Below are 22169 nucleotides of genomic sequence, written 5' to 3' on the forward strand. Positions count from 1 at the left end.
TTCGTATTACGTTTTCACCTTTAAAATTTTTTTATTTAAAAAAACATGTACAGTTGGCACTTGATGAGATCGCTTTCCTTTTTTAAGTGAAAGTTTTCATCTGAAAGATCATGGACGTGATAATAGTTTAAATATCTAATCCTTCTCCTGCAAAGTCAATTTATGAAAACATAATTGTTATTTAATATCCTTTCCAAATGCGGTGGGCTCACTGCAATAAACAGGTATAGTTGGGCTTGATTTTCTATCATTGCAATTGTTTTGGAGCAGAAACTCCAGAAAGGAAGCTCATGCACAGTCCCGAGTGGGTGTGTTCTGTGCCCCCCAGAGGCTACTGAGAGCGAGAATCAGGGAAAGGGGGAACGTCACCCCACAGCGTCTTCCTTCCCATCAGGAAGCAGTGAGGGGCCGGCCTTTGGAGGAGGACCAGAGCGAATCATATTGTGTTATTTCTGTGACTGGGAACAAGGGAAAATGAATCCTGCTACTCTTCCCAGAGAGACATCAGTGAATCTGTCATCAAAGCTCCAGGTGATGAAATCCTTGCCCTGGTACCACGCTGCCTTGTATATAAAAGTGTTGGTTGAAAGGTTTATTCCTTGTTAGTTTAGGGGGTTCCTAGAAAGAGAATTATGGACTTGAAGTCACTCTTAAAGATTGACTGAGGGCTTCCCTGGTGGCACAGTGGTTGAGAGTCCGCCTGCCAATGTAGGCGACACAGGTTCGTGCCCCGGTCCGGGAAGATCCCACATGCCGTGGAGCAACTAGGCCTGTGCGCCACAGTTACTGAGGCTGCGCGTCCGGAGCCTGTGCTCCGCAACGGGGGCGGCCGCGACAGTGAGAGGCCCGCGCACCGCGATGAAGAGTGGCCCCTGCTCACCGCGACTGGAGAAAGCCCTCGCACAGAAACGAAGACCCAACACAGCCAAAAATGAATATAAAATAAATAAATAAATAATTTAAAAAAAAAGATTGAAAGAGAGAGAAAAAGAAAGAAGGAAGGAAGGAAAGAAAGGAAGAAAAGAGAGAAAGGAAGAAAGGAAGAAAGGGAAGGAAAGAAGAAGAAGGAAAGCAGGGAGAGGGAGGGAGGAAGGAAGGACCTAAAGGCCAGAGAAAAGGCAATTCCAGGAGTCTGAGATAACCTGGTTATTGCCCCTAAAAAGGAGAATTCTATATTCAAATACCTTCTTCCTCTTTTTCTGCATTCCACCTCTGCTCAGGGAAAGGCTTGGGGACCAAGAACGTCCACTTTATTCTGCCTTAGAGCGTTTCCCTCTGCAGAGGGGAGAAGAACGTTACCATCAGTCGCAACAAAATCAATGGCCGTAGGTGGTGTGGGACACAGGAGACACGTTCCAGGTCCCTGCATCTCCAAGAGGCAGGGCAAGTTACGCGAGCTCAAGGACAGCCCAGAGCACAAAGGCCTCCTCGGGACGGGCGTCCCGTGACGGCCTCTGCACCGGGAGGCTCCGAGACCAGAGAGGACAGGCAGGCCAGGGCAGGCCCGGTTACTTCACTTGCCTGCCCCGTCTCTGCCCGTCGCCACACGGGCTACAATGACATGCTTTCTCCAGGTTCTTTCCGCCATGCACGTCACTGCAGCTAAGTCCCTAGTCAGGGTTTCGTTGTGTTTCCTCTCCTGACTTGTGGAAAAGATGGAACACTTGCATTGCCCCGGTCTTCAAAGGACTGAGGTCATCCAGTATTTAAATGAATGAATGGCTGAATCAAATGTGTCACCTCAAAAATTCGGTAGTAAGTTCTGGAAAATTTCAGGAACCTCTGGTAACTTTAACATGAATATCATTACCCCCATGCATGCGCAAACCTCCAAGACCTAGTGCTTCTTTCTGTGAGATAACATCCAGGCTATAAACTCAAAGTACCTACACACACAAAAATATAAATTTCTATGGAATTTCTACGAGTAAGGGAGAAATCTGTCCCTTAGACAATAAATTAGCTGCATTTGCAACATAATGGCTGTGACACTTTTATGATACTTTTCTACTAAAAATATTTCTGTTTGCTAAACCAATTCCAGTAGAAAGATGCACAGTTGGCTTACTTGTACTGATACTTAGGACTGTTGCTGGAAAACAGTGGTGGGCCTCCTGAGTTCTCTGAATGCACGTGTTAAAAGCAAACTAAGAACGCATGCTGTTGTCTGCAGACGGATATTTGTATCTGTCTTCCTGCGCCCTCAGGTAGGGACAAGGTCATCTCGTACACGTAAATATGATTTAGTAACTTACTTCTTATATCCAAGGAAAGCCCTGGGAGTAACGACAGCTTTTGAAATATCCATGTGGAGGACGTTTTCAAATGAGCTGAATTCAGACTTCAGTTCTTTGGTGGAGCCCACGCAGCGGACACCACTCAGCCTCAGAAGCCTCAGAATCTGGCAGTGTTTGTCATTACGATGTACTAGGATAAATCCATCCTGTTTCCTAGATGCAGTCATCATCTTTTATAATGAAAGACAAATCAAAAGGCGTATTTCGAAGAGTGCGGAGGATGCTGGTGAGGGAGGGTCACCGTGAAATTAGGCGTATTGTTTCTCAAAGTCCTGTTAATCTTGGCCTCGTCCCCATGGAGCTCCCAGCAATACACTGCCAACCCCACCGCTGACCCACCTCCACGGCAAAGCTACTGGTGGAGACACGGTTATACAAGAGGAGAATTTTCCAAAATACACTTTACTCATTTTTTTTCCCTTCTGTTTTCCTGTTGCCATTACCGTGACGTTTAAAGGGCACTGAAGGCAGTAAATTAGAACGTTAGGCTAAAACCTCTGTAGAAATGCAGGCAACTTTTATTTTTAGTTTGGAAAGCTTTCCTCCTGGAAGCTGAAACGAACACTTGGAATGAGGTGGAAACAAGGGTTGGAATGCATTTCTGTGCAAATATCCTGCTCCCCAAACATGTGGACCGGTTTTCTCCCCATCCTACATTTGTTGCTTTGGGAAGGGAGTCTCCTCCTCCGGATCTGTACTATTCCATGGAGGCGCCAAAAATGAGATGCCGAGGCCCGGTTGCCTTCGTTTCTTCCATAGAGTGTGAAAGGGCACCTGCTGTGGCTTTAATTGCTCTTTCCCCGATGGCCAGACACGTTCAGCACTTTTGCATTGGCTCACTGGGCACCTGCATGTCTTCTTTTGCCCATTTTCTAAGATTCATCCCTACCTGTTAGGTCTTGATATTGTAATGCTTTTGAAGTGATATTTTCTTTTACAATTTTATATTCACATGTTTTGTTACTATTATATGGAAATGTATTTGAAGTTTGTATATTGACCCTTTAAACCTGTGACCTTAGGGTTACCAAAGGGCAAAAGTTGGGGGGAGGGACAAATTAGGAGATTGGGATGAACACACACACACTACTATATATAAAATAGATAGCTAACAAGGACCTACTGTATAGCACAGGGAACTCTACTCAATATTCTCTAATAACCTATAAGGGAAAAGAATCTGAAAAAGAACAGATGTATGTATATGTAAAACCGAATCACTTTGCTGCACGCCTGAAACTCACACAACATTGTAAATCAGCTATACTCCAATATAAAATAAAAAGTTTTTTAGAAATCCTACGACCTTACTAAGTTTACTGTTTGGTTCTAGGACTTTGGTGTTTTCCTCATTTTGTATTTTCCATGAGGTTTTCCTGCATACACAGTCATCATCTTTAAGGATGTACAGTTTTTCTTCTTTGTTTCCAATTGGGATGCTCTCTTGCATCCTGCTTTATTGCACCGACTGGGACAGGAAGTCCCAGAACAGACATGGTGAGAGCAAACACTCTCCTTCCGACCATAAGGTAAAGCGGTAAAGGAGGCGCTATTAACTGCGATGTTAACTTTAGACGTGCCTTATTGTTAAATGAGGACATTTCATTTTGTTCTAGTTTGCTGATTTTCTTTTTTAAAAATCATGTTTGGCTGTTGAATTTTATCTGCATCAAGTGACATCACCTTTTTAAAATTTTTACTTCAGCTTGTTAGTGAGGTGAATTATGAGGATTGATTTTTAAATGGTGAATTCATGTGTACACCTGGAATAAACTCTGTTGTAATAATGTATTATCTTTTGCTGGATCAGGTGTGTTTATATTTTGTTAGTAATGCTTGGTCCTGTGCTCCTGGGAGATATTTGTCTATATTTTCTTTCCTGGTAATGTCTTTGCCATATTTTGGCATCACGGTTATTCTTGCTGAATAAAACCAGTTGAAAATTTTTCCAGTATCATTTTTTTCGGTAAATGTGTGTGTAAGATTGGTGCTGCTTTCTTCTTAAGTTTTACAGAATTCACTACTATAGTCATTTGGACCTGAAACCTTTTTTATCGAATGATTTTTAATTTCCTAGTCAATATATCTAATAGATAAAGGACTTGTAGACATTTCATTTCTCCTTATGTCACTTTGATCAACTTTTTTCAGTACATTTTTCCATTTAATCTATATAGTCAAATTTATTGGCATAGAATTTTTCTTCATATCACCTTAATATCTTCTTAACACTTGAAGTATCTGATATTGTTAATTTGTGCTTTTTCTTTCATTGATGAGTCTCATTAATGTTATTACTCCGATTAGTTTTTGAAAGAAGCTGATGTTGGCTTTGCACGTTTTCTCTTTTGTCTATTTCCAGTCTTATCTGCATTCATTACTTTCTTCTACACACTTGGGGATTAATATGCTCTTTCTCTTTGGTAACGTCCTAGAGTCAAAGCTTAATATCAACCTTAATGGAGGGTGATTAAAGACCTTTCCCCCAAGTCAAAATCAAATTTGTACTCAGGGCAATAGGACAAGAGAAAGAGCAAAATAAAAGCCATATGGATTGTGGGGGAAAAAAGGCTGACGCTCTTCCGTTTCCTCTTAGCAGTTGGATGAATCGCCTAGGGCTGCCGCAATGGATTACTGCAGAGTGGATGACTTTGCAGAAATTTATTCTTGCTACCTCTGGAGGCCAAGAAGTCTGAAATCAAGACGTCAGCAGGCCATTCTCGGAAGCAGGGTTTTCTTCTGAAGGTTCTAGGGGAGGATCTTTGAGTCTCGTGGCTTCTCGGGGTGGCCGCAGTCCTCGGTGTTCCTCTGCCATCACAGGGCCTTCTTCCCGCCGTCTTTCTGGGTCTCGGTGTCTGCCTCTCCTTTTCTGATAAGACACCAGCTGTTGGATTTGGGCCACACCCTAGTCTAGTATAGCTTCATCTTAATTTGATTATATCTACAAGAGTATTTCCAAGTAAGGTCACATGTACAGGTGCTGGGGGTTATGACTTAATACCTTTGGGGGGAACAGTTCAGTCCACCACGGCAACTGTAAATGCTTGTTCATGTGTTCTGATCATTTCAACTGTTGTTTCCTTGACAGTAGGGTGACGTGTCTTGGCTAACGATATTTCACATAAAGTTTATAACACAGAGACATTTCCAATAGTTCTGAGGTGGGTGGCAGGAAGGTGCAGGGGAGCACAAGGCTTGAAAACTACAGCGATGTTACCTGTCTCTCCTCACCCAGCCCCATCGAGCTCACACCTGCCCTGTGACAATCACACAGTCCTTGGGGACAGACAGAATGGGGAACTTCGTTCACCAGCCACGCGCCTTTAGTGAAGGGGAGGCACGGAAGGTTTGAGGGATTAATTTGGACGGTCACCATGGTTTCACTGTAGTGTGGACTTAGACCTGTGCAGCAGATATCTGGGGACTTCTGTTTCAGGCATATATCGACTTTCCAGAAGCCTCGGCCCCATGGTGAAGATTTAGAGGAGATAATGTCTAAGAAGAACCAATCCCAGAATAAGATCAGTGGCAGAGGTAAAGTAATTTATGGAAAAGATGTAAACATTGTAGGTAGAACAACTTCCTTAGAATTAATTAAAAGAGTTCAAAGAATTGTTTTCACAAAATGGGTGATGGCTATGCTAGTTAAACTGTTCCACAGCAGAGAAAAATGGAAAAGAAATACAAATTAAAATTAATCCAGTAAAGTAAGTCGGATAATCCAGATACTGAAACCTGAGGACAAAAACAACAACAAAAATGCACACGTTCACACTAATAATTGCATTCAGTGAACACCTGCTCTGTGCCAGGCACTGTCTGAAGCACTCTACTCGTATTGATTTATCTCATCCTCACACCAGCTGTTTGAAAGTGTTCAGTGATTTTCCCAGTTTCACAGATGACGTAACTGAGGCACAGTGATGGTGAATATCTTCAGGTTTGGAGCCATCAAGAAACAGACAACAGGACTGAAACCCAGGAAGTCTGGCCCGAAAGCCCAGGTTCTTACTCCATCCACTTCTCTCAAATACAGACCGGTCTCTTAACGGAAGTGCACATAAAAACTCTAAGTAGTAGTCAACCAAATCTAACATCACACTAAAGGGTTATTATACCAGCCTCTTCCAGATCAAAAGAGACAAAAACGTATGACTACATTAATTGATGTGTGTATTAGTTATGGTATAGACGAAGCTTCTATAAGAAAGAGATGCTAAAACACAATCACTTAAATATATACATGAATATATAATATATTTATAAATTTACATATCATATGCAAATATTAATATAAATTGATGTATACATTACACATACTATGTCCTTTCCTTAGCAGTCTAGGGGAAGACAGTGGTCTCGACTGGTCAACTGCTCTGACCCTTGAGATAACCCAGGCTTTCAACCAGGAGGGTGGACACTATGGAATCCCAGTAACTTCCACCTCTTGTTCCGAGTGCTGGTCTGCTTATTACTAACCTAGTCCAACACTGGAGAAAGAAAAAACGTCTCCACAGAGATGCTGCCCTTAAGGCAGGAAGACAAATGTTGTCACTTCACTTCTGCTCTCATCCCACTGCCCTGAAATTAACCACATGGGCTAATTTCAAGGAAAGCTGGGAAAAGCCCGTCGTGTGGTAGTTGTGTGCCCAGCTACACTCAGGGACTCTATTTCTAAACTTCTATTTCTAAAAGTTTAAAGTGGAGAGTAGATATTGTCGTAAAGTTTTTAGAATCAATCAGAATCCCTAAAGACAGGTAATAACATTGAGTGTGCACTCTGGTTAAACACTTAAGCAAAGAAGAGGATGATATACTTGCTTCATCTGATGAAGAATCCCTAAAATGTCAGACTTATGTTAAATGGTGAAACATTAGAGTTTGGAATTTAAAGAGTTTCTTACTGTCATAGTTAATCAAACAAAAAAGAAAAGGTGGATGCAAATTGGTAATTATTTTCTGAGGATTCAATTATCTATTTGGACTAAGAAAACAATTAAAATCAATCCAAACTTAAAAAAAAAACTCAGAATGGTCTTGGTTACAAATTAAGTAGCATAATATATAATATCCTTATTGGGGACAAACAGTCATAAACTATGGGGACCAGATCAGATTTGCTCTGGCAATAAGCAATACATTTCCAAAAAAGCTAATTGGTTAGATTTAAAAAGTCATCTTATCATAAACATAAACACAAAACATAAAACATCCCACTAAAAGATGTAATACTTGAATACAGAAACATATTGTAAATCCTCCCCAAAATAATCTATACACTTAACACAATTCTACTCAAAATTTCAAAGATATTTAAAATTACTGGTTGATTTCAAAGTTCATCTGAAAGAATAAATGTGCTAAAAAGCTGTATATAGAGATTTAGTATACTGCAAGAATTAGCAAATCAGTGGGGAAAATAGACAATATTTAACAAATGATATTGAGGCAACTGATTAACTATTCAAGACTTTCTAAAGGTAAGGCTTCTGTCTCTTATTGAATAAACTTCCTCATGGATTTTATGTGTAGGAAAGTACAAGAAATTATTTCTACATTCTTGGAGTTGGGAAGACCTTTGTAAATAAGCATGTTATCAAAGGTAAAACTCCCAAGAAAATATTTATATATGTTATTCTACGCATATTTAAAATTTCTGTGTATGTAAGTTTTCCATAACAAAATTCGAAATCAAATAATGAAGTAATAATATACATGACAAAGGCTTAATTACTTAGAATATAAAGAGAGCCTAGCAATAAATTGGAAAACGTTGGATACCCGGTAGAAAACAGACCAAAGGAAATGAATAAGCAATTTGGAGAATAAGACTAAATAGTTTCAAAATTTTAAAAAAATACCAGCTTTTCCTATCTAATTTATGGTGCTGAAATGAAATAATTTAAAGGGTGAACAAAGTGCAAGGGAAGGTGGGCAATTATTCATATCATTTCTCATTAATTATCATTCACTATGGACTTTGGGAAAAGCTGCTTTGCAACATGTAGCTGATTCCTTCAGAGCATTCAAAACTTGCACACTTTTGGGTGTAGGAATTTTCTGTAATACCTTTATGACTTAAATATACTGTTTATAGCTTTGTTTAATCTACAGAAACAATTTGTTATTAACCCAAAGCCCCCATATTAGGAATTTAAAAAATAAATCATGTTATAGTCATAAATTGACTTATTAATAAACAATTAAAATGGTAAAGAAGATTATTATAAAATAAAAATATGGGACTTCCCTCATGGCGCAGTGGTTGAGAGTCCGCTTGCCAATGCAGGGGACACGGGTTCGAGCCCTGGTCCGGGAAGATCCCACAGGCCGCGGAGCAACTAAGCCCGTGCGCCACAACTACTGAGCCTGCACTCTAGAGCCCACGAGCCACAACTACTGAGCCCACAAGCCACAACTACTGAAGCCCGCACGCCCAGAGCCCATGCTCAGCAACAAGAGAAGCCGTCGCAATGAGAAGCCCGCGTACCACAGCGAAGAGTGGCCCGCACTCGCTGCAACTAGAGAAAGCCCATGCGCAGCAACGAAGACCCAATGCAGCAACCCTGCAAAAAAAAAAAAATGCTTTCTATATTTTTAAAATTAAAATATGGATATAAATTATAAATGTCTATAAACTAATAATTTATCGGTATTTGTTTTTCAGTGTACTTAGTTTTCTGCATCAAACATGTTCCGTTTTGGAATACAGAAAACAATTTTTTAAAAACCTCTCTCTGTAACATAAAAATAAAATAATACATCCTTTGTTCTCTTCTTACAGGAAAGTTTTCCATATGTTGTTTGGAACGTAGTGAACCCATTAATAACTGGTCTGTCAGCTGGACTTTTCCATGGGCCTAGTTTAAAACAGCAGAAGAGAATTCTGAACACTCAGCCACAACCTGTGCTGTGTCTACTGAACTTGACTCCTTACCTTTTCAGAACTTTCCATCCCCTACTCTGCTCTTTCCACAAAATCTTGAATTGAAGCCAGCTGTTCCTAGACGTTACCTAAAAGGCTCCCGGCCACGTTCACAGGCCTGTGTGCTGAATCCACACGTGCCTGTGGACTGGTCACCGCTCCAGGTCCTGCGGCCCTGCCCTGGGGTCCCTCGGAGGTGAGGCCATTGACATCACCGGAATTTAAGTGCTTATAATTAAACTGCATGTTAGCACCTCCTTAAAATAAAAAACACAGGGAATTCATGCCTCCTTTGGTGCTATCCTGAAAGGATCAGCCTCCGTCAAGAGGCAAGTATAGGTTTAGGGGCAGAAACTTTGCTTTTTTGAATCAAAGTGTAAATTCAATTCAGTAGACCTGGTTGGGTCAGATGATGTGCCCTGAGAACTCTGTCTGTGTAGGGAAATGGCTGTGCTCTGTGGGTCCTCTCTGCCTCACTGCTGTCTTTTCCTCCTGCCCCAAGGCCTCTTCTTTTTTTTTACGTTTTTTTTTTTTTTTTAATGACTGGGTGTGTGCATTTTATTTATTTATCTTTTATTTATTCATTTTTTGGCCGCACCGTGCAGCATGTGGGATCTTAGTTCCCCCACCAGGGATCAAACCTGCACTGGGAGTGCGGAGTCTTAACCACTGGACCACCAGGCAAGTCCCGAGGTCTCTTCCTTTTCCCCTTCACTGGCCATCTTTTCCCCTTTATAATAATCTTCTTTACCATTTTAATTGTTTATTAATAAGTCAATTTATGAGTATAACATGATTTATTTTTTAAATTCCTAATATGGGGACTTTGGGTTAATAACAAAGTGTTTCTGTAGATTAAACAAAGCTATAAACAGTATATTTAAGTCATAAAGGTATTACAGAAAATTCCTAGACCCAAAAGTGTGCTCCAGATCTCTCTCTACCCAGCTTTCTTTCTTTCAAGGGCGAAGCTGACAGAATCACATGCTCTGAAGAATTATAGACTAAATATGCTTCCGCTTTTAGGCCCATGTACATTTCTGATAAATATTAGAGGAAAAGGTCAATGTTCACCTTCAAGGAATTAGTTGTTACTATTGGGATTTCTGGCATCAGTGGGTTTGTATCAAAGTACTTTTCCAGGCACTTCGGGGAACCCACAGATAATTGTCTCCTACAGAAAAAAAATGATCTCAAGGCTATGAACGGGTGGTTCCTGACGTTAACATTATTTTTGTCATTACGTGATGCTCTGCAAGACGGACGTCGCGGGGCAGCGTATGGTCCAGAAGCAGGACCTGTGGTGGGACAGCACTGGGGGGACAGTCCGCCCATCTGTGGTCTTCCTTTTGCCTCAGTTCTTGGGAAAAGAGAGATAATAAATTCTACTCACAAAGCTGGCGTGAGGATAAAACGATCCTGTACTTGAAGACTTGTAGGAAGGCTGAAAGCACCACCGTAAAGGAAAACGTACAAGTACGGGTGTTGCATTTTCGCTTTACGGGAAGGTAGAGCTACCTTCCCCATCAATATCTACAGCCACGTGTGGTAAGCGTGTTCCCTTCTCTGTTTGGAGGCCCAGAGAGGTTAAGTCAGGTAACTGCCCAAACCTCTCGTATTTTGTAAGTGATCAGGCCAGGATTTCCGCACTCTTGGCTCTGTTCAACGTGGCATTTGAAATAGTGCCTGGGTCAGGCCAACAAGTCGAGAAGGATGTCCGAATGACTAGAATGAATGAATGAATGAGTGAGTGAGTGAGTACAGGAGAGGTGATGCACAGAGGCCGGCTCCTCCATGCTCACTCTGGGCAAGAAGACTTCAGAGAAAGAGAGGAGTGGGGCCTGGAGACGTGGCTGAACACGGAGGGAAGTTCTGGGCAGACAGTTTACAGCCGCAGTTAAGAAGAGTAGGCAAGGTCTTTAACTTCGCTATTTTAACTAGATGCTCCACAAGGCACATCCCTGATTGACATCAGGCCATATAAAATTTCCATCTCTCTTTAGGCTCTGCAGAGTGAAAGGCAATTGCAGCGTGAACTGGGTCTCCGCTGGGATAAAGGATTCTCTAACAGCCTTTTCTCTGCGTTAAGGGTATAATACAGAAAAGCTTTCCATACTTAGAACACATCAAAGGGGACAATCTTTAAATTGCTGGGCTAAACACCATGGTTTTTCCTCTTCAGCAACTATATTTACATTAAAAGAAGAAAAAGGTTAGCTAGCATTTTATAAAAACGGTTCACAATTACTGATAAAATTCGAATCGTATAAAGTTGGGTTTTTGAATCTTCTTACTAGTGATACGTGTCTCTCATATAAATGTGCAGGCATTTACTTGAAAAAAAGGTACATTTTCTATATGAGATGTAACTAGAAACAGTCTCATTTGAACTCATTAAAAGAATGGTTTACAAAAAGCACATGTAACTCCCGGGCCCGGGGTGGGTACTGGGCCCACTGACTCTGTACAGTGTACCCGCCTGGCAAGCGGAGATGTGGTCATGAAAGGGAGTGCCCGAATTGTCAGATAGAATTTATTATATGAAAGTATCTAGCTCAAAACTTTCCTACCAAAGATTCCTGGTGGGGTGCCAAGAGCTGTCTTGAAGTCTTAGGGAATCACAAATATGTTGGTCACTGGGGTCCTCGTGGGCACCCTCCCTTCAAAGGAAGGCATTTCTCGAAAATGTAAAGGCTCATTTAGAAGGGATCATGTCGACATCTGCAATAATTCCTTGACATGGCAGCACGATTAAGTCTCCCGAATTCCAGAACAGACTCAGGCTGACTCAAAAACTGATGAAAAATTCCAAGGACTGCAAAGGAACACAGAGTACAAGTCCCTTTCCTGTTTAGAACCCCGTGACCATGACCGAACGAGATGCCCTTTGCGACAGTGCGCTCCTGGCTCTCGTGACCCGGCAGGGACAGTCCCACAGGCAGGGTGAGTCCTTCTCTAAGGCAGCAGGGACCCAGGGAGTGGACGGAGCCCCCCCAGCCGGCACGGCCCAGGAGGAGGGGTTCTTTACGGTGCGGGGGTCACCTTGGGTGAGATCCCTTATTGCACCGCCTCCCATCTAACCAGGGCTGGCTAAAAATAACTAAATCACCCCGTCTGGATGCAGGAGATGCCCCATGCAACGTGCTCAGGTCTGAGTGGCGCCGGAATGGGTGGTGCTATTATCAGGAGCTCACACGCCACCCTTAAACCCTCTCATCAGCCGTTTTCATACCGCGAGCTGCAGTTTTTGTAATGGAAAAAAATGTCACACATTGGAAGATGGATTTCTCATGTAAATAGCATCGTGTCTTGGAGAGGGCTCGCTCTTAACCTGGGTGATCGTTACTGTGACAGGACACTGAACAGAACCAGCCCTGCTGGGATTCAAGAGGAATTAGAAACGCACCCACGTGTGTATCGGGGGGGATGCTCTCTTTCCTTGGCTTTCTGTAATTTGGCAGAGGGAGGGGCTGGGCAGGCTCAGAGTACGAAATCATTGATTCTGTCCCCGCGTCTGCTTTGCAGTGTTTGAGGTCCACACCAAGTCTCAGGCTAAGTTTCCCCACTTGCGGAACTCACTCATCCTTTCTTCTAAGAAATTCAGAAGTAGTACGGTTGAGTCATCAAGGAAAGAGCGTCTGAAATGATGCTGACTGTGACCTTTAGGTTTATCCGGGCTATAATCCCAAACGTCACGATTACACATATACGTGTGCACGTGTACACGCGCGCACACACACACATACCCATGCGCACATACACGGTTAAGGGCTGGGGAGGTTGGGGATCTGGGGAGACTGCAGATACTGACAGAGTGGAGCTGGCCCAGCGCCTTCCCTCCTGTCACACAGCTGTGCTCCTCTGCACAGAATGTTCCTCCGGGGCCCCCGTGAGAGGACACAGCGGTTGAAACTATTAGGAAAATAAGAAGTGGGCCTCGCTTCTGGACATTTGCGTGTATTAAACTAAACAGAAACAGAGAAAACTTACCACTCTGCTTTCAGGCCTGACCCTTGCGGGGCCGTCTCCGTCCACCCCGCTCCTTGAAGCCGTCCCTGCCTGAGACGCCAGCGGGCGGGGGGGCCTGGGAGCCCTTCGTGCCCTTGGCCACCTCCACCAGGGCACACGGAGTCTGGTCCTTTGACCAGGGCATCTGTCATATGAATGCCAGGTCTTAATTGGGCAAAGGAACAGTGCCCAGGGAGGGTTTGCAATTCTTTTCAGGGTCTGTTTATTGTGGGCAGTTCCCTGCGGTCACTACAGATTGGAGAGTTCTGTGTCTGAGAAGCACGTGTCATTTTGGACAGGCTGTGTTGGAAAGCACTCTCTCCTTCTCTCTGTCTGCTCTGTACTTCCCTGATTTTGGTGAGGCCATCAAGTGTGCTCTAAATGCCTGTACACTAAATCAAAGAGAGAGAGAGAGAGAGGGAAAGAGAGAGAATGCTGTAAGATGTGCCTCCCCCAGTTTCCCTTTACTTAAGATAGAGCGGAGGGGCCCCTCTTGCAGGACGTCCGTCTGCCCACCGCGGGCTGGCCTCTGCTTCTGTGCACTATCCATCCGTCTCTGCTGTGCTCTCTCTTTCTGCGCTCGACCTAACCTCCCATGCTGGGCTGCCAGCTCCTGGGTCAGCCGGGCAATGCCTCATCCAGCTTTGTATTTCCAGCAAAAGCCTTGTTTTCCTTTGCAGTGGGAAACACAATAAGTATCTGCTAAATTACCTGAAGAACTACAAGTAAGAATGTGAACAATTTAAGAGTTAGGTGTTCACTGCTCAGCAAGGGTGGGATGCATACTATAGCTTTCTTAGTGGGAACTGTAAGTAAGAGACTTTTCACTCAGATTTTGGGAGGCAGACGGACAGCTGGGAAAGCAGAGGGGAGCAGAGAAGCCCCAGCAGAGGGACCCGGGTTACAGGGCTTCCTCCTGAGTTTGCCTCCTTGATCATCTTCCCTAGAGATTTTTGCTCTGTTTTCTGTCACATCCCTATCTTCAACCCACACAGCCTGCGTGCGTCTCTCCTCCACCCCGTCCCCTCATTCTCAGCCTTAATGCAAAGCTGATGGCCGGAAGACGGTGCAGGAAGACAGTGATGTGATGCCCCTCTGGTGCGGCCACTCTGTTGCCCCTCCCCCCTCCACTCTGCTGCCCAGGTGGGCAAACCCTCCTCACACAGCTGCCCCCTCCCCCCCCCCAAAAAACTGAGCAATTCCGCTCCTAACAAACAAACCTATGAACATAGCCTGGAAGGGGACATCATCGCTGGTCTTCTGCTCGTGGAAAGGTTCCTTCCCCACAAGAACATGTGGACTCTGGAAACCTACCACCTACTGGGCGTTTGGTAAATGCTAGACACTGTGTGGTGCTGTAAAGGCATCACCTCTTAATCCACCCAGTCACCCTTTCAAAGATGAGAACGTGGAAGGCTAAGAAGGTGGAGAAAACCTTCCAGGGACACATCTACAGTGAGCAATTTGAAGCTGGCTGGGCCAGGCCCAAAGCCTGTGATTTCTGCAATAGGCAACGCCTTGGGTGTCCGACAGGCTTTTTACAGTCTCTCCACCTGTTGCATCTAAAATACTTCTCTGATTATTGAAAACGCCATTTGGGGGTGTATATTTCTCTGATTCACATATAATCAGTACAATTTAATACTGCCACTAACACTGAACAACTTCTATTGCCAAATTTGGTTTGAAGAGATGAAAAAAATCTGAGTACACCTACTTATAGCAGTAGTTTACTGCCGAAGTAGCTTTAGTAAATAACGCCCTTTGTTCTTCTTCCTCCAAATCTTCGTAGCTCAAAAAACTTTAAGCTTTTATTGCCCGCTCATACATGTGTGGGCAGGGGAGATAAGATGAAACTTCAGAAATCATGTGCGACATTCATTTATCTAGTGGAAGCAGGTTGAATATTATGTTTCTTCACATAAATATTGAGCAAAGTTGTTGGAAGGTAGCAGGAATAATTCACTTCCCTGCAATTTTAGTACCGTTACTGGTAGCAAACATGCTTTGAGCAGTTACCGTTTTCAAGAAACCTTGCAATGGATATTATATCTGTGATCTCACTTTGGGGTGTAGCATTTGACTTCTGTCCGAACCCAAGGTCAGCTCCGGGGGTGCTTCAGTGTCCTGCCCCCCTCGTAGGGCTGGTGTGTGGTCTAGGTAAAGCACTTAGAACAGTGTCTGGTGGAGAATACCAAGTAATGTAGATTCATGCCTATTCTTGTTTCAATCACAAAAGCTAAATGTTATTTGGGAATTAATGACATATGTGTTCAGCCCCGATACGTAAAATTTTAAGTAATCTGGTGGAATCTAAAATCAGTTCTCTTTACTGATGGTCAGTCATAAAGGCATGATGTGTCCCTTCCTCAAGCAGCCTGTTTGCTTCAAATGTACGGAGTGATTTGCTCACCACCTTCTTGGCTGCGTGTCCGTGGGTGCGATGCTCTCACACTGTTTGGGTTGGTTTGTTACCAAATCCAAGCTCGCTCTGCTCGCCACAGGACAGGCCAGTACGTCGGGAGATGAGGTGTTGAGGCAGCGACTATGACTTTGTTCGGGAAGCCAGCAGGCCGAGGAGACAGCAGACTAATGTCTGTAAATAACCATCTTCTTGGAGTTTGGATGCCAGCTTCTTGGACAGCACAGAGAGGGGGAGGAGACGAGGAAGTAAAGTGAAAAGGCCGTACGATTTGCAAGTATCCCCTGGAATGGCCAGCCTCGGGGAGGGGATGTGTTCATTTCTTCTTTCTTGCGGCCATCGCCAGGGGGACAGGGTCCGGATGTTCCCCTGAACAAAGGCACTTAGGTTTAACAGAGGGGCAGGGTTCCCCGGGGAAGGCCCTTATGTATAGACTGTATCTTTTTAGGGAACAAAAGCAACAGGAAGCAGCCATTAAAGGAAAGAAACAGATCCAACATGGAGTCAGGATTGGCTGTTCCCTGTGACAGTTTCTCAGGTGAAACATGAGTCCGCTGCAGAAACCGAGCTCCAACCTAAGAAAGTGTGTAAACGCCTGAAATTCCACGCTCTCCTGCCTGTCCTGGGTCGGGGGAGCCCCACCTCTCGGACCGCGGTGGAGAGCAGGGCAGAGCATTTCTGCCAAGCGTGGACCACTGGTGACCAACCCAGGCCACCCACGGCCAGAAAAGCACACCGGGAGAGGATGTAACTTAAGAACCCGGAATAAGCCAGAGAGCATTAAAAACACTTCGTCTCAAGGACTAACTGGATGATTCCCTCCTTTGGTTCATTCCCAGAACTTGCTTGAATCAGAAACCATGAAGCCAAAGCTGGGATCTGGGCGAGGTGTGGGCAGGGCCGTGCTGCCGGGACCCTGGCCAGAGATGCGCTGTCCTGCACCGCGCCTGCCCTTCTCTGTCGCCTGGCGCTGGGGGCCTGTGCAGCTCGTGTGCACTGTGGATCGTGGCTGCCGCGTGTCCACAACGCCAGTGTCCGGCGTGGGGAGGAGGCTGGTTGTGAAAAGGTGCGCTCGGACGGTTCAGCCACTCTGGGTGTCAGGGAGAAACAACCGCATCTTGGCATGTGCTCGCAGTGGCTGCTTTTAAAAACAAATCAGTAGGAAAACCACTCTAAAGAGGGATGAATGTGTTCTCTTTAACCAAAATTGAACTCCGGCCGTTAATCTGAACCTGAAACGTAGGTGCGTGTTGCCTATGGCCAGATCCTTTTCAGTGTCCCTGTAATGAGTTGAAATAAGGAATTTCAGGAAATCACTTCGGTTAACATTTCCCAGACCTGCGGTTTCTCTGATTTGCTCTATCTACTATTTGGTCCCTTTTCGAGGTAGTTGGCGCTGTCTTTTTGGAGAAAACATTTTTGTGATCATCAAGAAGGGATCTGGGACCGGAAATCAGCATTGACATCAGCAGGTAGAAGCTGTTGGGAGCGAACTGAATGGACCTGAGCCCACACGCGTGGGCATGTTTTTGAGGCTAAATCCGGAAAAGAGGTTTATTCGTGTGTTTCAGTGATCGTGCACAAGATCGTAGGAAACGGTTAATCTTTCGTTAAAATTCATGGCCTTCTGGGATTACTGGGCCGTTCATTACAGGTATCAAAGCAAACATTAAGTTCTGCTGTATTGTGAAGTTTGGCCCATTCAGTTGGAAAAATCTTAACGATCAAGAAACCATGTGTTTTTACTCAGATATGTTTTATGACATAGCTGTAAAATCTTGTCTCAAATAGACCTACCGCAGGCCTGCATTGTTTCAGACAGTAATAGGACTCACTTCTGAAATGCCTTTGTATTAAGTCTAAACGATGGATGAAAACTGGAGGGCTTCACACAGTTGTTATTTATGACTCTTCTTGTCTCACACGAGGCTCTCGGCAGCGCTCTGCAAGCCTGTGTGAGGGGCAGGTTCGTAGAAATTACAGCCCCGGGAGTGTGACAGCAGTTCAAAGCCAGCCGGCCCAGACCACTGCTAACAAACGTGTTTAAAGGTTTCTAACTTGGCACAAAGCTGGATCCAGAAGGATTAAAGAGTGAAGTGTTGGCTATCAATCTAGAAAGAGTATTTTTCATAACATTTGAAGGGGAAAAAACGTAATACATTGTTGTTTCCACTCAATCTTCCACAGAGAAAGTTTTTTTAAAGTTGCAGAATTCTTGTCTTCAGGGGAAAAAGATCTGTAAACTGTGACCAAGCAAATGCATTCATCTAATAAAGAGTTAACAGGTAGCCAAAGGATGGCTGGCTTTTTGTTTTTAACGTGATACGATCTTAGATTCCCTATCAATTCCCCATGATTGATTTTCACAGAAATTCTCCCAAATTTCCCCCAGGTGAGGCTCTAGCGTGACTAGTCATTTACTTTAGAGCCACTCCAAGCCTTGTCTTTTCTCCTAAAGCCTCAGTTGTCACTGGAAAAATGTCACAAAGAAATGTTCTGAACAATAGAACCAGCTTCCCTTTTAACCTCTCCAGGTACCAAAGGCAAAACGCTGTAGAAATAATTATATTTATGCATAAAATATTTATTCAAAACCTATAGGGAGTGTCTACAGCTGTCACTAGTCACTGTCTTAAGGGCTAGTGTGCATTCTGGCGTTTACCATATACGAACCACATAACCTCATCGGTTCTCAAGGAAGATGTGGAATTGTGTTGAGAATGGGGAGCACCTCAGGTGTCTTTGAATCCTTTTCTAGCTGTGCTGCAGTTAACAGCATTTTGCACATAATGGGTGTTCAGTTAAGATTTAGTTGAGTGATGGAAAACACAAACAAATGAGAGTCTTTTCTGCAGAGTGAGATACCATACGAAGTCGAATCAGTCGTGTTCCTGACACTCACCCTTGAACTATGCACACGACGCTCAGCACGGACTCGTAGGCTCACATCAGGGGTCCTGTCTCACAAAGTACAGTTGCCCATCCTTAAGGGCTGCACAATGTGCGTGTCCCTCCAAGATTCATGTCACAGTCTTGCCCCCCAGGACCTCAAAATGTGATTTTATTTGGAAAAAGGGCCTTTAAAGAGATAATTAAGGTGAAATGAGGTCACTGGGGTGGGGCCCTGATCCAATATGACTGGTGTCCTTATAAAGAGAAGAAATTAGGACACAGACACACACAGAGGAAAGACCATATGAAGATGCAGAGAGAAGAGGGCTCTCTACAGCCCAAGAAGGGAGGAAACCAACCCCACCAGCACTGGGATCCTGGGCGTCCAGCCTCCAGAACTGTGAAAAAACTGATTTCTGTTGTTTAAGCCGCCCCGTCTGCGGTACCTTGCTATGACAGACCTAGCAAACTAGTGTACTCTTATGAAACTCTATTTCATCTTTTGAAATCTGCATAAAAAGAGTTTGAAACCACCACATTTTTTCCTTTATTTGATCCTCAGCTAGCTAATCTGTATCTGTATACGCATCCGTGTGCATGGTTGATGAGTTAAACTTTGCGAAGAGCAGTGTCTACATTTGTCTATCTTATCAGAGCTATTTAAAGTTAATGTTGAAGAAGATGTGGTACATATATACAATGGAATAGTACTTGGCCATAAAAAGGAACAAACTGGGTCATTTGTAGAGACGTGGATGGACCTAGAGACTGTCATACGGAGTGAAGTAAGTCAGAAAGAGAAAAACAAATATGGTGTATTAACACATATATGTGGAATGTAGAAAAATGGTACAGATGAACTGGTTTGCAAAGCAGAAATAGAGACACAGATGGAGAGAACAAACGTATGGACACCAAGGGGGGAAAGTGGGGTGGGGGTGGTGGGATGAACTGAGAGATTGGGATTGACATGTATACACTAACACGTATAAAATAGATAACTAACAAGAAGCTGCTGTATAAAAAATAAATTTAAAAATAATCATAAAGTTAGGGTTTCCCTGGTGGCGCAGTGGTTGAGAGTCCACCTGCCGATGCAGGGGACGCGGGTTTGTGCCCCGGTCCGGGAGGATCCCACATGCCGCGGAGCGGCTGGGCCCATGAGCCATGGCCGCTGAGCCTGCGCGTCCAGAGCCTGTGCTCCACAACGGGAGAGGCCACAGCAGTGAGAGGCCCGTGTACCGCAGAAAAAAAAAAAAAAATCATAAAGTGAATGTTTTGAGCTCCCTTTCCTATGCAGATCTGTTGGTGAGCAGCGCAGCGATGTTCTCCCCTTGGGCAGGAAGTGGAGGGCAAAGCCAAGCTGGGCGGCTGAAGAAGGGCCTTGTCCTAGTGCAGAAGGTGACCCACATGCTTGGTGGAAGGCAGAGTTCTATGCTAACGGCAACTACTCTTCCAAGAGCAGGTGGGACTTCTTGAGGGTGAGCTCACTTTCGTGGAGCCGTTGAAACGGGTAAATTTGACTTGGCAAAGTTGAACTCCGTGAATGGACTAGCAATCATCCAGAATGCTTTGTTAGAGACATTCTATACCAGAAAATGCACAAACTTGACTGAAAGAAAGAAGCATAAAATAAATTCTATGCAAGAAAGATGCTGGTTTCAGCTACAGTTAGGCTGTTTTATATTGTCTCCAAGGCCACCCCTCCCAGCCTGGATGGACGGGCCCGGGGGACAGATGGAGGCTGCGTGCCCACAGCTGTTCTGAGCGGGCAGCTTCGTCCAGGTGCCAGGGTAGCCTGACGCATCTCTCTGTTACAAAATACAACGAAACACGTCGCCTAGCAAAAAGCCAGGTGTACCCCGCTGTCTGAGCGCCCGTGGACATCATGTGGGAAGTCTCAAATCATGCATGAGTCTGCATCTCCACTCTAGGGAGTCTGGGTTCGATACATGACGCTGCTGCTACAGAAATAGCCTGATGTATTTAGCAATATGGAGAAATCACGGTAAGACTCAAAGGGAAAAAAGTGCTTAGGTGAGGCCAGTACAGGCAAGTTGGTGTACAGTTAAATCCGAATGAGTAAGTTCAGTGGGGCTTGGTGATTTTTGTGTTTTGAAAAGGATTATTATTCAGACCGTCCGAAGGCCTCATCCATCCTTCCCCGGTCTGACTGGCTCTCTGCCTTGACTCCAAACACACTCCGTCACCCAGACCTGCTGGTTCTTTCACTGTGGTGTCTCCAGTGCTTTGTCTCGGACACTCTTTTTGCTTCACAGCTAGACTTCTCGGGTGCTTCTGCCTCTCGTGACGTCTGGCTTCAGGGCCGTGAGCCTGGCTGACTGTGATTCCTGAGCCTCCGGCAGGGGCCTCCTGTGGCCTCTCAGGCCCTGTCCTTGTTTTCTACACGCATGCGGCAGAAGGCCCCTTGGGCCCTGTCTGTCCGCCCCTCCTGCCCACCTCCCATTTGCTTGGGGCCAGGCACTCCCAGCCCCTGCCCGATCCCACCCCTTCCTCTTTGGAACCCCAACACTTAGGATGCCTGTCCTTCATCTTTGTCTCCCTAGGTCCTAAAGTTACCGAGTCCAAGCTCGCTCTGCTCGCCGCACGACAGGTCAGGGAATCGGAGGCAAGGTGCCGAGGCAAGGAAGATGACTTTATTCGGAAAGCCGGCTGACCGAGGAGATGGCAGACGAGTGTCTCTGAGAAACCATCTTTTTGGGGTCTGGATGCCAGTCTCCTTTACAGCACAGAGACAGGGAGGAGATGAGGAAGTAAAGTAAAAAGGCCATAGTTTTGCAGAGGTCCCATGGGATGGCCAGCCTAGGGGAGGGGGTGTGTTAATTTCTTCTTTCCTGCGGCCATCCCCAGGTGGATGGACGGGGTCAGACGTCTCCCTGTGAGCTGAACAGAGGCACGTTAGTTTAACACTCAGGCAGAGGGGCAGAGTTCCCCGAGGCAGGCCATTATGTAGGATTGTAATAACAAAAGCAACAAAAAGCAAATATTAAAGTCAAAGAAACAGAACTCGAGTCCGATTTAGCTCTTTCCTGTTAAACTAACGAGGTCCTCCCGAGGGCTGACGGTTCCCTGTGGGTGTACAGGTGGTTAGGTTCGGTCCCTGCCGGTCCACACCTGTCCTCACCACCTCATTGGGTGCTTGAGTGCTGAAGAGCTGGCTTTGGAACCCGCAGACCGGGCTTTGAATCCCTGCTCCGCGATTACTCTCTGTGCCTTGGACCGTTACCTAAACACCCTGATCTTCTTTACCTCCAGTGTCTTGACATTTAATAATTTCATCTCTGAATCTGTTCCTTTTTTTTTTTTTTTTTTTGCGGTACGTGGGCCTCTCACTGTTTTGGCCTCTCCCGTTGCGGCGCACAGGCTCCGGACGCGCAGGCTCAGCGGCCATGGCTCACGGGCCCAGCCGCTCTGCGGCATGTGGGATCCTCCCGGACCGGGGCACGAACCCGCGTCCCCTGCATCGGCAGGCGGACTCTCAACCACTGCGCCACCAGGGAAGCCCCTGAATCTGTTTCTTAAGTGAAGTTCAGTGGGTCAAGGGGGCATGGGAGGGGGGGCTCGGGGCCTTAGCTCACAAGGGGTTCCCCCACTGCTGCTTCTC

General features: G+C 45.0%; 1 long non-coding RNA gene across 1 annotated transcript in view; it reads left to right on the plus strand.

Moving 5' to 3' along the window:
• Window positions 1-21498, plus strand: part of LOC309836152 — a 187078-nt gene extending 165580 nt beyond the window's left edge. Inside the window, exon 6 of the long non-coding RNA XR_014298107.1 lies at window positions 21112-21498. This is a non-coding gene — a long non-coding RNA (uncharacterized lncRNA). The remainder of the gene's footprint in view (window positions 1-21111) is intronic.
• Window positions 21499-22169: the final 671 nt, after the last annotated feature.

This window comes from Grampus griseus, assembly GCF_964374135.1.
Source record: "Grampus griseus genome assembly, chromosome: 18".
NCBI lineage: Eukaryota > Metazoa > Chordata > Mammalia > Artiodactyla > Delphinidae > Grampus > Grampus griseus.